General features: G+C 39.2%; 1 protein-coding gene across 2 annotated transcripts in view; it reads left to right on the plus strand.

Moving 5' to 3' along the window:
• LOC117402586 (solute carrier family 35 member F3) overlaps positions 1-14,081 on the plus strand; it is a 57,150-nt gene that overhangs the window by 12,151 nt on the left and 30,918 nt on the right. The window lies entirely within an intron of this gene.

Here is a 14,081-nt window from a genome sequence, read left to right on the forward strand (position 1 = left end):
CCTGGGATCCTTCAAGAAGCTGCTTGATGAGATTCTGGGATCAATAAGCTACTAACAACCAAACGAGCAAGATGGGCTGAATGTTCTCCTCTCATTAGTAAACCGCTCTGTTACAGCACCCAATCCCGAGTCTACAACTCGGTCAGCAACATAGGAAACAATACAGAATTTAAATACATCACCCAGCTTTCAGAACATCAACCACAAATTTGCGGCGCAGCGCCCTTTTATAACGTAACTCTGCCTCTATTCTAATCAGGTACCAGAGCTTACGCACATCCCATTGGTCCTCAGCCGCACACCAGGACCAATGGGCACAGACAAACAACAGCCAATTACAGGGGAGACACAGACAAACACGTGCAGATTACAATTACACAGACACGGAGACAGGGTTATACAAGCAAACGGCGGGAAATACAGAGCGGGATGGACACACAATACAGCGGGAATTACAGTACACAACCACAGTAGAAACAGTAGGATTACAGTACAAAAACACAATTACAGGGATCACTACATTATTCACACCTGTTGTTCCAGACCAGAGGCACGCTGTATTCAAACCTTTTCATTATTTATCTGTCAAGGGTTTCTTACGGCTATTGTGTTGTTTGCTTATTTGTATGGGTTATACACATGGATATCTCCATATATTAGTAGGTGCAAAACAGTCAAATAGTCTACACGTGAAGTTGTGCACTCCCTGCCCCAAGTCTGGTGTCGTCGCTCCCTGCCTACCCCGCAGCACTACACCCCTGGGTCTGGACATTGATTGACTGTACTTAAATAGTTGTGTAACCACCGTTTTCGTAAGGTAATGATACACACTCAATATGAAACAGTAGCTGTTAATTAAGCTATTAGCTGTAGTAATAGCTTAATTAAAAGGATCATGCTGTGAAAAAAGCACTCAATTATCAAACCGTGTTACTGTACAAGTAAATAGTGCCATCTGCTGTTAGACATACAGGTAGAGCTGAAAATGAATGTAGCCCATTTTCATTGCTGCTCTCACCTCAGCACATCAGACATGTTGATGTTTGCTAACACTATATCAGCTTGTTTGGCAAGTGGGTTCATTATTCTGTATTTGCGTCTTTATACAGACAAGCACACTGGGTGTAGCTTGTGCTTACATATACACTGTTGGAAGACAACATTATAATAAATCAATCTAATTTGATTTCCCATTTCTAGGTCATATTTATCACAGGAACCAGATGCTTATAAAGTATATTATATTGTGTGCCTTGTTTGTTTTTCTTGTCAAGCACATCAAAAATGGATGTTAGACAACATCTACCAAATGCACCCAGCTGTCATTCATAATATTCAGCAGGTTTAATTCGACTTTTGGCCATAGCTGCCCTGGTCTAAATATGCCTCCACCCATTTTCCAACTGCGTCTAGTTCTGTTTTTTTATTTACTATATGTTTTGTATAGCACTGTCGGTTTAAGGTGTTGTCATTTAAGTTCAAATTACAACTCTGTCATGCCTGAGGGTGCTAAATTGTTATCATCTTGATCATTTGGTTGTTAGTAGCTTATTGATCCCAGAATCTCATCAAGCAGCTTCTTGAAGGATCCCAGGGTGTCAGCTTCAACAACATTACTGGGGAGTTGGTTCCAGACCCTCACAATTCTTTGTGTAAAAAAGTGCCTCCTATTTTCTGTTCTGAATGCCCCTTTATCTAATCTCCACTTGTGACCTCTAGTCCTTGTTTCTTTTTTCAAGTCGAAAAAGTCCCCTGGGTCAACATTGTCAATAACTTTTCGAATTTTGAATGCTTGAATCAGATCACCGCGTAGTCTTCTTTGTTCAAGACTGAATAGATTCAATTCTTTTAGCCTGTCTGCATACGACATGCCTTTTAAACCTGGGATAATTCTGGTCGCTCTTCTTTGCACTCTTTCTGGAGCAGCAATATCCTTTTTGTAACGAGGTGACCAGAACTGAACACAGTATTCTAGATGAGGTCTTACTAATGCATTGTAAATTTTTAACATTACTTCCCTTGATATAAATTCAACACTTTTCACTATATATGTGAGCATTCTGTTGGCCTTTTTTATAGCTTCCCCACATTGTCAAGATGAAGACATTTCTAAGTCAACATAAACTCCTAGGTCTTTTTCATAGATTCCTTCTTCAGTTTCAGTATCTCCCATATGATATTTATAATGCACATTTTTATTGCCTTGCATGCAGCACCTTCCACTTGCATATCCATATACTTTCCATTCTAAAATGTCTGACCAAGCCTAGTCATGAATTAGTTTAACAGCTTGTGCACGACACTTAAAAATAAAGGAGTGCATCATTTTATTTTACAGCATTTTTGTTTCTCCAGTATTAGGCTTTCTTGAGCTTTCTAAGATTTTCTTGCTAAATGATCATTTCAATTTGTCTCACACCAGTAAGGTTAGATTGTTGATTACGCTAGACTGTCACTGCAAAACAAGCGTTTGTTTGACTTTGACACAGTTTCTAGTTTATCTAGAACAGTGTAGCAGCCAATGAAAAGATTACAGATTCTGATCTATCAGCTGTAAGAGGGAAATGAAGGCACAGGGAGATGTGTGTTTAACCTACATGAGAAACTCCTTTCCTCGTCCTAAATGCACGGTATGTTTTACTTCGTATCACCACTAGGTGGAACTCAAGGTAATGCAATGTGTTTTTTTCACATGCACCTCTGTTCAAAACCACACACACAGACACACACACACACACACACACACACACACACACACATTTCTCCACATTTATTATCCAAACGATGTTTTAGTACTAATTTTTTACTGCTTATATGACTCAGATAACGTTAAAAAACATAAAAAAAGTGTATGCCTATTCACAAAGTTACGATCTCATATCAAAATAAAATGTATTTGATTATGGGCTACATTCATTTCATTCTTTTTTATACACAAAGTTTGATGAAACTAGGCTGTTTATAAGGAAACTAACCTAAACAGGAAATGTCAACCTTTATTTTACTTTGAACACACATTCCTTAATAGCTCATGAGTTGAAGCTTTGTGAATAAATACTGTATAAAATCCATATGGGATTTCACATTTCTGAATAACAGAATATTTAGCGGTTCTCCCAGCACTAACTCAGGGACCTTGTTCTTACTGAGTACACTTTAAAATACAGGTACATTAACTACTGTGCGTGTAGCTACACTGTAGTTACATGTTTATTACACTACTTATTACATGCACGTATCACAAAATCCCAAGAACTGTAAACTAACATGAATATTCTACTGTGTCTTTTGCACCTGTGTCTTTCTTTCACACACAGACTCTTAGCTGTTCCCTTAACTGAAGGGTTTCATCTATGAGTTACCATGCCTCCAGGGGCTTCACTATCAGTGCATTGCATGACATCCATTTATGCCCTGCAGAACTCTATTATCTCTGTTAAAACTGAAGTGTAGAGTCAGCCAGTGGCAGTTTAACAAATGAGAGTTTAGCAGGGTTCTCTGTCCTGCTACTAATTAATATCACTAGGGCTGTAAGTGAAGGAAATCTGAACCCAAACGATTGGGTGTTAGAGACACAACAGCAGAGGGGTACTGATGAGCTTATATACTGTACTTCACTTGATTCTACTATTTTCTTTCAAGAAGTTTTGCTGCATTAAAGGTAGGGCATATTTACAATTACTAGACCAGTTACATGGAACGAGCTGCATGGAAAACATGCTCTTGCAGGGCTATTAACCAGCCCCACAGATTAAGTCCTTTCTACTCATGTGAATATACAGCATATTCACCTGGCTTTGATAATCCTTCTGGCCGTCTGACGCATGCACGATGCTGCAGGAAGGGGGCGGCAGTCCCGTGGGGTCTGCCTGCCAGTCATGGCGGTGACACGGAGAGGTGGGGGTGTGTGTGCTTTTCCCCTCTCTGAGTGGCTGGGAGGCGGACTTTAATGGGATTGTTAACCTATAAAGTAACACTCTGTTGTTTCCTCAGATCTGCCCCTTTAGACTGGAACAGCGAGCAAGGCGGTCTCGTTTTGACTACCGAGGGACGGGAGGATAACAAATGTCCGGAAAGAAAAATCAAAGAAAATAATTTTAAAGAAAGAGAGGGAAAAGTGGGGGATCGTTGGGCAGCCCCAGTATTGTTGTGCAGTGAGTTGGAGACAGCAGAGTGTAGGACGGAGTCCCGGGTCGTACGGGTAGCGGCGACTGGGGAGATTCACGCTGCGAAGTGCAGCACGTTTATTTTGTAGTTTTTCCTTACTGTGTTTTATTTTCCCTGTTTCTTTTTGCCTTTTTCGTTTTTTCTAATTTGTGAGCACCTGCGAGTGCCGGACTGTACCTGAGTACCCTGCCGTGGTATTCCCCGTTGGTTCTGGATACCATAGCTGGTAGCCAGACCACGGACCACAAGCGCCCTCTACGGGCTCAAAGAAATCAGTGCACCTCACCAGAATACAAAAGAAAATAATAAAACCGAGCACCTGTGTGGTGTTGTCAAATACAATTTCTGTCTCCCGTGTCAGTGAATACCCGCACCCTCCCACACTACTCCATAGTAAAGTACTGTACAAAGGAGGCGAGCAACCAGAGTTGAGAAGTCACTCGATTTTAATGGAATTGAAGTAGATTCAACATGTAGGTAACTAGGCAACTAGTATCCAAGCAAGTCAAAGCCAGCTAAAGACAGAGAATAACTATAATAAGTATTGGAGGAACAGAACCCAAGAACCATTCAGCAAGATTGAACACCATAGTGAAATGTACACAACAAATGTTTTACCTGTATTGAACTGGGGTGGGCATTTCTTCAGTACAGAATAATACTCAAAATATGTTTTTTAGCCAGTAAAAAGGTTTAAGGAAACACACACATACATATACCACTGTGTAACAGGAGTTGAAACCAGGTGTATTACTGCCTCAGGCCAGAGCACAAGCTAATATAAAAAGTAACCAGGATGAAATAGCAATTTTACAAAGGATGTGTATTTTGCAAGATATATGCAGAGAAATATGCAGAGATTGGTGTCAAAAATGAAATATTTCTCAGAGCAAACGTTTAATCTCTGCAATAAACCTGCCTGAAGTCTTTTTTTTACATGTACCCAGGCAGCAGAAGAATCATCCCCTCTTAAGGTTATATTTTACAGCAAGTTGAGTGAGAACAATAAAATCCTTGGAAGCATCATTTTAAAGTTGTCATGTGCAAATGCATTGCAGAATTAAATTGCTGCATTAACCAGTGGTGATATAATTAGCCTGCCTGGTTCTGAAAAGATAAGACTGTTCTGAATGTATGATGGTAATATAATTCAATCTATGGGAGCGTTACTGGAACAGGGTATCAGTTATTGAAACGCACACATGCTGTGACCACTGTGGTGGCTGCTTGGCTACCAAGTTCCTAGTTCCTCTTTTTTTTCCAAGTGCAGTCTAAGTGATGTAGTACGCTGTGAAAGAAATACATTTTTGCTAAATTATCTTCTGTCCTCATATAATTATTGTTAACATTGTATAAATCTAATCCACCAATGCCCAACTGGAAATATTGGATTTCTTTACTCGTTAGGCCATTATGACTTCTCTTGTGACATTTGGCCTTTGTGACATCAGTTATGACCTCACCTCTGTGACATCACTTGTGGTCCCACCACTCATGAAGTCATAAGACATGGCTAACTTGTGAAGTAAATTGAATATTTGGAGCAGGACCATGGCATACTACCTGTGTGTATATATAATTATGCAATACCAGTGTTGTTAGAAAGATATTTATGTAGTGATTAAACAAATGGATTTTATTTGAATAATAAATACATTGTACTTGAATGTTTGTGTTTCACCTTGCTTAATTGCTAATCTATTTTTTAAACTAATCTTTAATACAGATTTAAATAAAATGAGATACATCTTTAAAACGAAAAGTATGTTACAGAATGTCCAGCTGATCTGTACAGCATCAGCTAGAAATATGTTGAGAAAATTGCCATAAAATGTGATGGAGTGAATGATAGCATTATTTAAAATTCCATTATCTTTAACTGCTGTGCGTGAAAGTATATGGTTCATGGTGTGATAATGAAAAGCTTCTTTGACATGTTTTTAAATGGTCTTTGTTCCTTGGTAATTACAAGTCTGATTGAAATCAAAGGGATTCAGTGATAATGAGGTGCATATGACAAATGCATGTTTCCACAATGTTTGACTATTAGTGAAAAGCTATACAATAAAATACAAATTGGACTAATGCAGCACCTTTCATATGTAAAGATATTATTTAAAGTCAGAATTCTAACATGGGCTTAAAAATCTTCACCTGAGTTCCTTATGCTTTTTGTTCTATTCAACAATGTGCTATATTCAAAATGAAATCCAGTATTTCAGTGCTGTTTTTTCCTGGTTGCTAAGGAGATTTTTAAGGCTGGTCCATACAGCTAAATTCCCTATGTCAAACGCAGCCAACTCAGAAAAGACTGTGTGGCTTATCAAGGGAGCATACAGCGGCAGCGATCAGGACTGATCCTACAGACTGCAGCTATTTCAATACAGTCTCACAGTTTTTTTGCTTTCTTGCTTGATATTTCTTTAAAGCCGTTCCAAGCACCTGACCAGTAGGGCCCACTGGCACGCCATGGTAGATGCAATACTCATAGTTGGATCACCAGCTGAGATCGACAGCTTGGCACAGCTAGGATGCAAACCTGTGCTCTCCTAACTGCATGACATCCTGCACACCACACGGTTATGCCTTTACCAGGTTAGCCACTCAGGGATCCAAGTGTATTATTGTAAGTGTATATATTTGTGCCAGGTCTATTTAACTGCTTAACCTCTTAACCTCTTAAAGCAACCAGAAGCGGAACCCAATGAAAATCAATTTTCATTAACACACAATCAATGAAGAAGATGGTTAAATCAATGATCTACTTTTCCTAATGAAGTCAACATCCTGTTGAACGTAGACTGATAAAAAAAAACTATTTTCACCCGAAGTGTGAACCCATACAAGCACATTTCACTTGTTTTAAATTGTGACGAAACATGCCAAGAACATTTTTGGCTCAGGTTATCAGAAACAATTGAGGCATCCGGCTGTTTTTATGGTTTGCAACTTATTTAAACATTTTGTACTTATTTGTACACTTATTTAGCCAAGTAAAATGATTCACTGGCCTACTACCAGTTCCTTAGTGACGAAAACTAAGTGGTCAGCTGTAGAAAAAGGTTGTCAACTACAGCACTTGTGTAGATCTTGCGATTTATAAGTCTCTTCTTGTGTGTTAATGTGACAGGGAGAGAATGAATCTGAGCTGTAAATCTTCCGACCGACCTGTGAGGACGCTGCGCTCAAGGGCAGGTAGGACCTGAAGCGGTCAGTACTGCAGTGTGCACTGATTGGCTAGATTTTGGTGCAGTGTACAGTGATTGGCTAGATTTTGGTGCAGAGCTGATTGTGAGGAGGAGCCTGGCAGTATATAGGGGAGCAGTTTTGGGGAGCTCGTTCTCGAGTGTTGGGCCGCGATTTGTTGCCTGTGTTTTTGCGATCAGCTTTGTGCTTACATCGTTGCAGACTATGGAGTGACTTGAAGGAGCAGCACAGATACACGCTCTGTAGAGAAGCTGCTGAGTGAGGACCCCTTTGCCATGCTGCCTGACCCTGTTGCACCAGCTGTGTGAAAGATTCTTTATTTGGATCGTGTAAAAGTGTTCAGAACTTGCTTGCTTGTTATTTTTATTTTTTAGCCTGACCTTATCCATCGCTGGCTCTGTTCAGGTGTGCTATTTTTGTTTGCCTGTAATAAAAGGTATCCACGTGGTGCGTTATTCTGCATCTCTTGCTGTTGACGTCATTCATGCGCACGGATACATGTGTAAGAAATAAAGAAATTGCAATATTGTTATTTTCAATAATGGTATTTTGCATTGGGTATAATAGTATTCATAAAGCAGAGATTACAATACATTTGACTGGCTTTTAGCTTAATATAAACAAAAGCTATGGTATTTTCTTCTACAAGGACAAATGCTACTAAAGAATTATGTTTAGTTACTTTAGCTAACAAAGTTATTGAGATAGTTGATAACTATAAGTATCTGGGTATCTGGTTGGATAGTAATCTTGATTTTAAGGTCCATATTGATAATCTACAAAAAAAAGGCTAATTGCTTGTATAGTCTTACTACAAATTAATTATGGGGACACAGTCTATAGGTTTGCATCGCCCTTAACATTAATCAAACTGGATCCTATATATCATGCAGCCTTGAGATATATTACGACTTCAGGTCACTGTACTCATCACTGTGTGTTATACAGTTTGCTTGGCTGGACCTCCTTTGCTTTGTGAAGGTTGAAGCACTGTTCTTTGTAAATTACCTCCATATATAAATGAATACTTTCATAGTCGCTGTTTGTAACTACAGTATTAGATCGCATACATTTTTTAATTTCACGGTTCCTAAAGTGCGTACAGAGGCTGCTAAAAGATAATTTGCCTATTCTGCTCCTTGGTCTCGGAGTGATTTACAATCTAAACTTAAGTTGCAGTCCCGAATAACTTTAGTACAATTTAAGAGTAAGCTGCACGATTATCTGCTTGAGAGTTGTGCTTGTTTTAAGTAGTTGAGTAGACTTGTTACTGTCTGTTACTATTTGATTGTTGACTGTTTCACTGATTGTTGACTGTATTATTATGATTTGTTTGTGTCTTAAGTATTTTATTTTTGTATCTGTGTTTTTGTACCATGTTTTATTGTGTTGCTGCTGCCTTTCTTGGCTAGGTTGCACTTGTAAAAGAGTTTTCAATCTCAATGTGCTTACCTAGTAAAATAAAGGTTTTAAAAAAAAAAAAAAAAACACTCACCACATGCTGACAAGTTGGTGTCAGAAAATGGATGCCCAACAGTTTGCTGCGTTTCTGGCAGACCAGGAACATCATCGTGAAGAAGAGGAGTGAAGGACGACTGCTCGGGAACTCCAGTATCGAAGACAGCGATCCTGGATCAATTGTCAGTGCTGGTTCGGGAGAGGGGACCGACGCCAACCCAGTCTTCTGGCGGAGACAGGGCGGTGGCACCATTGGTGGTACCACCCAACCCCAAACTGCAGAAGATGATGCTGGAGGATGATCCCTAGGCCTACTTAGTGACTTTTGAATGGGTGGCTGTAGCAGCCAGGTGGCCTCAGGATTGGTGGGCTACCCACCTTGCCCCCTGCTTAGTCGGAGAGGCCCAGGCTGCATACCGGGCGATGGAAGACAGCGCAGCCCTGGATTACACTCAAGTGAAGCAGGCGATCCTCCAGCGTCTCAACATCTCCGGGGAAATGTATCGACCTTCATAAATTCATAACCTCTCACAAGCCACCTCTGTCAAATACCTACAGGACGGGGCCTTCGGTCTATAAATTGGATTTGGGGATGTATCCAGTGTGAAGGACTGGACATTAGCTATAAAATGCCTGATTGGTTCATAGCATTTCTGTTTTATCATCTGAAATCATCCTACAATCTTGTTTTCCTTAAGGAGATGCTAACAAGCACACTCCTTCGCATGTGTCTATTACAGGATGATGGATCTGCCTGATTTATTAAACCTCTGGTTGCTTTACCACTTACTGTGGTAGGCGATGTGTCAGTCACGGATTGGAGGAGGCGTGATTGCACTCGCTACCAAAGGGGGCGTGACTGAATGTATATCAGGGTGTGTGGCCGAGCGATCTGTTCCTCTGTTATGGTTACGGAAACGACCTGGAGGAGTAAAAAGGAAACCATGAGTGTTTTGCATTGTATCTGTCTGTCTAATCATTGTCACCTTTGTAATTAATAGAAGACTGAAATCCGGGACCTGTCGCTAATCAGCCAGTATCTAACCCGGACTGCACTGCACTACTGTTTCACTGTCACTGTATAATTCACCACTTGCACCAAGGAGCACTCCCTATTGGACTTGTGATCGTGTGTGTGTTTTAAAGTGTGTGTTTATTATTATTTTGGGACTGAACCCTGTGGTTTTACTGACTTTACACATAGTTGTGTATGGTCAGTATTATTATTTAAAGCAATTAATAAAGCTTAGTTTTGAATTGTTGTTGGACTGTTGTTTCTAATCACTGCATCACCGCTACACCTGTGCACTACAAACCACTTTGCCACAATATATCATTTAAACTTTGTAAAATAAAAATAAAAATCCTCAATGTTGATTCTGTATCTATTAACAGCAGCTGTGCCTAGATAATTCCCTTGGTCTTAGAACAAAAACACACAGTACAAACTACACAGTGCTTCAAAGCATCCATGCTACAGATTCTGGTGTCTGTGATATTAACCTTTATATGAGGTTGGGAAGGTCCACCATGTTTAGTTAAATTGATCTTTTCTTCAGAAGAAAAAAAAATAGGCTAGCCAGTGCATGTCAGAGGTCTAAAGATAGCATGTCACATACAAGCGTGGACTGCAGTATGCTTAGGGTACCCTTAAAGAGTAATAAGAATAGTAAAAAAATAATTACAAGGTATTTCACTTTATAATTTCATCGCTACCAGTGAGAAGAATGTTATAGTAGATGCATATCCACATTTCCAAAGTGGTAATAACATCAATGTGAATTAGAGCATTTAGCATTGAAAAGACAAAACTATTGGGCATAATGTATATACACAGTAGCAGCTTTAAAGATAAACTATGAAGGAGCAAACAAAACCTAAACATTGCATTAACCTTAAACCCCACTAGATCACTGCTAAACCCTGAACTGCGTGTGTTCATTGCACAGCAAGCCGACTAACCTCTTGGAGGTTTGAGATCTTCTTTGCTTGTCAGCTTTGTGTTCTCCTGTGTTTATCTACCTACTCTCATCACTGATTATGCAGGAGGAATCCAAACTGTCTTAAGTTAACAGACAGTTTCCATACCCTCAGATGATGTCATTAACTGTTTTTTGACCTTGGTTTCAACTGTTGAACTTATCTCTCAAGCAGTCCTCTATTCTAAAGCATGCAGTATAATACAATATATTAAGAATGGGCAGAATGTTCAGCAACAGCAGCACTCATTCTTGACCTAAAAACAATTTAGAATAATGCACCACTATAATGCTTAAGAACATAAGCATTTGTCTGTCGAATCCCAAAAGGCTGTATATTTGTTAATTGTATCCACGTTCTATAGGACTGGTTGGACATTCAGTGTGGCAGCCTTGGCAGTAACACATTTTTGTGAATTAAAAACCACACCTATTCATTTTGCATAAGTAATACGTTATATTAATAGTGGGAATGTACACAGATGTGCCCTGCTGTAAAAGGCCATGTGTTGGTGCAAAACAAAGGGTGGCCATTTATGATTCTTTTACCGTGGTTGATGACAGGTCATTAGGGCTTGTGGTACAGTCTATACCGATTCAGTTTGGGAGGTGTGTACAGATCATTCTTTATTTTGTTTCTGGTTTGTTGTCTGTGGAATACTCTCAGGAATGAGATGATGTATTTCAAGGGCCTGTAAACAAGCACATAATCCATACTGGCCAACCAATCAGCCGGCAGATCAATGAATTAGTAAATCATTTCAATTAACAACAGGCTGGCTTTGAGCAGTGCAGTCAAGATAATATTTCAAAAGATCTGCATCTCCAACACTAAACTAACATACTACCTGCATGCCTGGTCTTCAATCCCCCCGCTCCATTTCTCCTGCTCTTCAAACACACTTGAACTTTCTTTAATGGAAACTAGCCATGCAGAAAAAGCTTTATACAGTACAGCCTCCCTACAATAGAAATTAAAAGGCTTTGTTTCCACTCTCTGTGCTCCAGTCCACAGACTCCTCACACGCACTTCTGCTCCAGCCTTTTGTTACATTCATCCGCCTCACTTTTCATTTCCATGTGCTTAATTCAGCTGATCCATCCCCTCTGGCCCTGGTATCTGTGCTTTGCTTAAAATATTAGCAAACCCCAGTAAATGTTTTAAATGCAGCACAGACTCCAAGACCAGAGGACACCAGTGGATATTAGATGGAGACAGACTTAGAGTCAGACAGGTTGGGGAGAGGGTGGTGAATGTATAGAATGGGTTACCAAACTACGTTGCTGGTGCTGAGTCATTGGGATTTTTTAAGAACCGACTAGACATTCTGGGATAAATGAGCTGCCAGGAACCCTAGTCTGTACTGCTGCCCTTGATGCTTTGTTAGAGTGCCATATTAGGAGGCTGTGTGGTCCAGTGGTTAAAGAAAAGGGCTTGTAACCAGGAGGTCCCCCGTTCAAATCCCACCTCAGCCACTGACTCATTGTGTGACCCTGAGCAAGTCACTTAACCTCCTTGTGCTCCGTCTTTCGGGTGAAACGTAATTGTAAGTGACTCTGCAGCTGATGCATAGTTCACACACACTAGTCTCTGTAAGTCGCCTTGGATAAAGGCGTCTGCTAAATAAACAAATAATAATATTGTCCCTTATTGTTTTTCTTACATGTCGCTCAAATAGGGCCGAGTACAGGTAGGGTGGTTTTAATGAAGCGTAGTACTGTATATTGTAGTGTTAAGACAGGATAAATGGATTACACAAAAACGCTTGGATAGTTCTATAATGTTTGACCGCATGATCTCCCTGTTTATCATCATAGCCAGTATGAATGCCCCAGTTGATTAATGACCCACAAAATGTGATAAACAAATTTGAAACCACTGCAAATATGTTTAAAAGGAAATTGCTGCAATACATAGAACATGCAAGGCACTTGCTCTTAATTGTATTATTACTTGTACTGTGATACTTGAAATGTATTTGCTTACGATTGTAAGTCGCCCTGGATAAGGGCGTCTGCTAAGAAATAAATAATAATAATAATAATAACAACATAAAGGAAATACAATTTTAAAATCACACTTTTAATATATTACAAACCATTGTGTTAAGGTGGAAAATATAAAGAAATACATATTAGCATATGTTCTGCATCTCTAAATGATAATTGAGTAGTATATCATTTTAGTAAAAATACTGTAAACCCTAGTATTTCTATGGCAGTGCTTTTTGGGATATTATTACTGCAGAGAGGGTTTAGTGATTGCTTAGCAAATACAGTGTAAAATGTGATACTATTATCTCACTGCCAAGCAGCCCTTGCGAATGTTCTTATTATGTTTTTTTCCTTCATTTCTAAGAGAGGCAATACAGAGATAATTGTGTTCACACGGAGCAATGCCCCAGAGAGAATTGGATAGTGTGCCAGTGCTTTCCATTGATCCATTATTTGTTGTTCAATGTTTTATTTTGATGGTTTACATTATCCTTCCATATTTCATTGTTAAAGGCTATTGCTAGATCAATGTGAATTTTTGTGATTTATGGATTTATATTACCACAATGGAGCCTATTGTCTCGCCATATTTTTCTGAGACCAAGTTCCCTATCAGACCATGTTAGCGAAGCGGAGCGAGGTGTGGAGTGGGTAAAGTGCCTGAACGCGAAAAGCCTGTGGCACCGCTCTCACTCCAACGCCAGCTCCAAAAGATGTTTTGCAAAAGAAAAAATGTTTGACAATCTATGAACTCGCCTTGTATAATTAAAGTTAACAAAATAATCAAAATAATATCCAATTTGCACAGTAAGAGTTTTAATACGACAGCGAAAGCCATTGTGTGCTTGTATATGAAACATGTTAATTACAAATTTCACAAAACTTATACAATTAAAAAAAAAAACTTTAACCACATAGTATGTGTAAAAGGGTCAGTGCATGTTAGGATCCCAAGCCGAAATACGACCCCATCGCCTTGGGGTTAAATTACTTTTTTAGATAGCTGAAATCGTGTCCAGGTGCAAAAGATTCACTTTACCCAAAGCGTTTTCATCACTTCATGCAAAAGTGAGATTGAATTATTATGTAATAAATATTTTGCAGTGTGAACGTGTCAATTATAGTTATCATATGCATTTTTGACAGAAATTATTGTTTTAATAATCAGTTTTACTAAAAACATAACAGTACTCACTGGAAACGCATCCCTGATATTTGTATCCGTTGTTCTGAAAACCTAAAAAAAAAAAATTCAAATCTTTCTTTTTTTTTTTT

Source organism: Acipenser ruthenus, chromosome 5 (assembly GCF_902713425.1).
Source record: "Acipenser ruthenus chromosome 5, fAciRut3.2 maternal haplotype, whole genome shotgun sequence".
Taxonomy (NCBI): Eukaryota; Metazoa; Chordata; class Actinopteri; order Acipenseriformes; family Acipenseridae; genus Acipenser; species Acipenser ruthenus.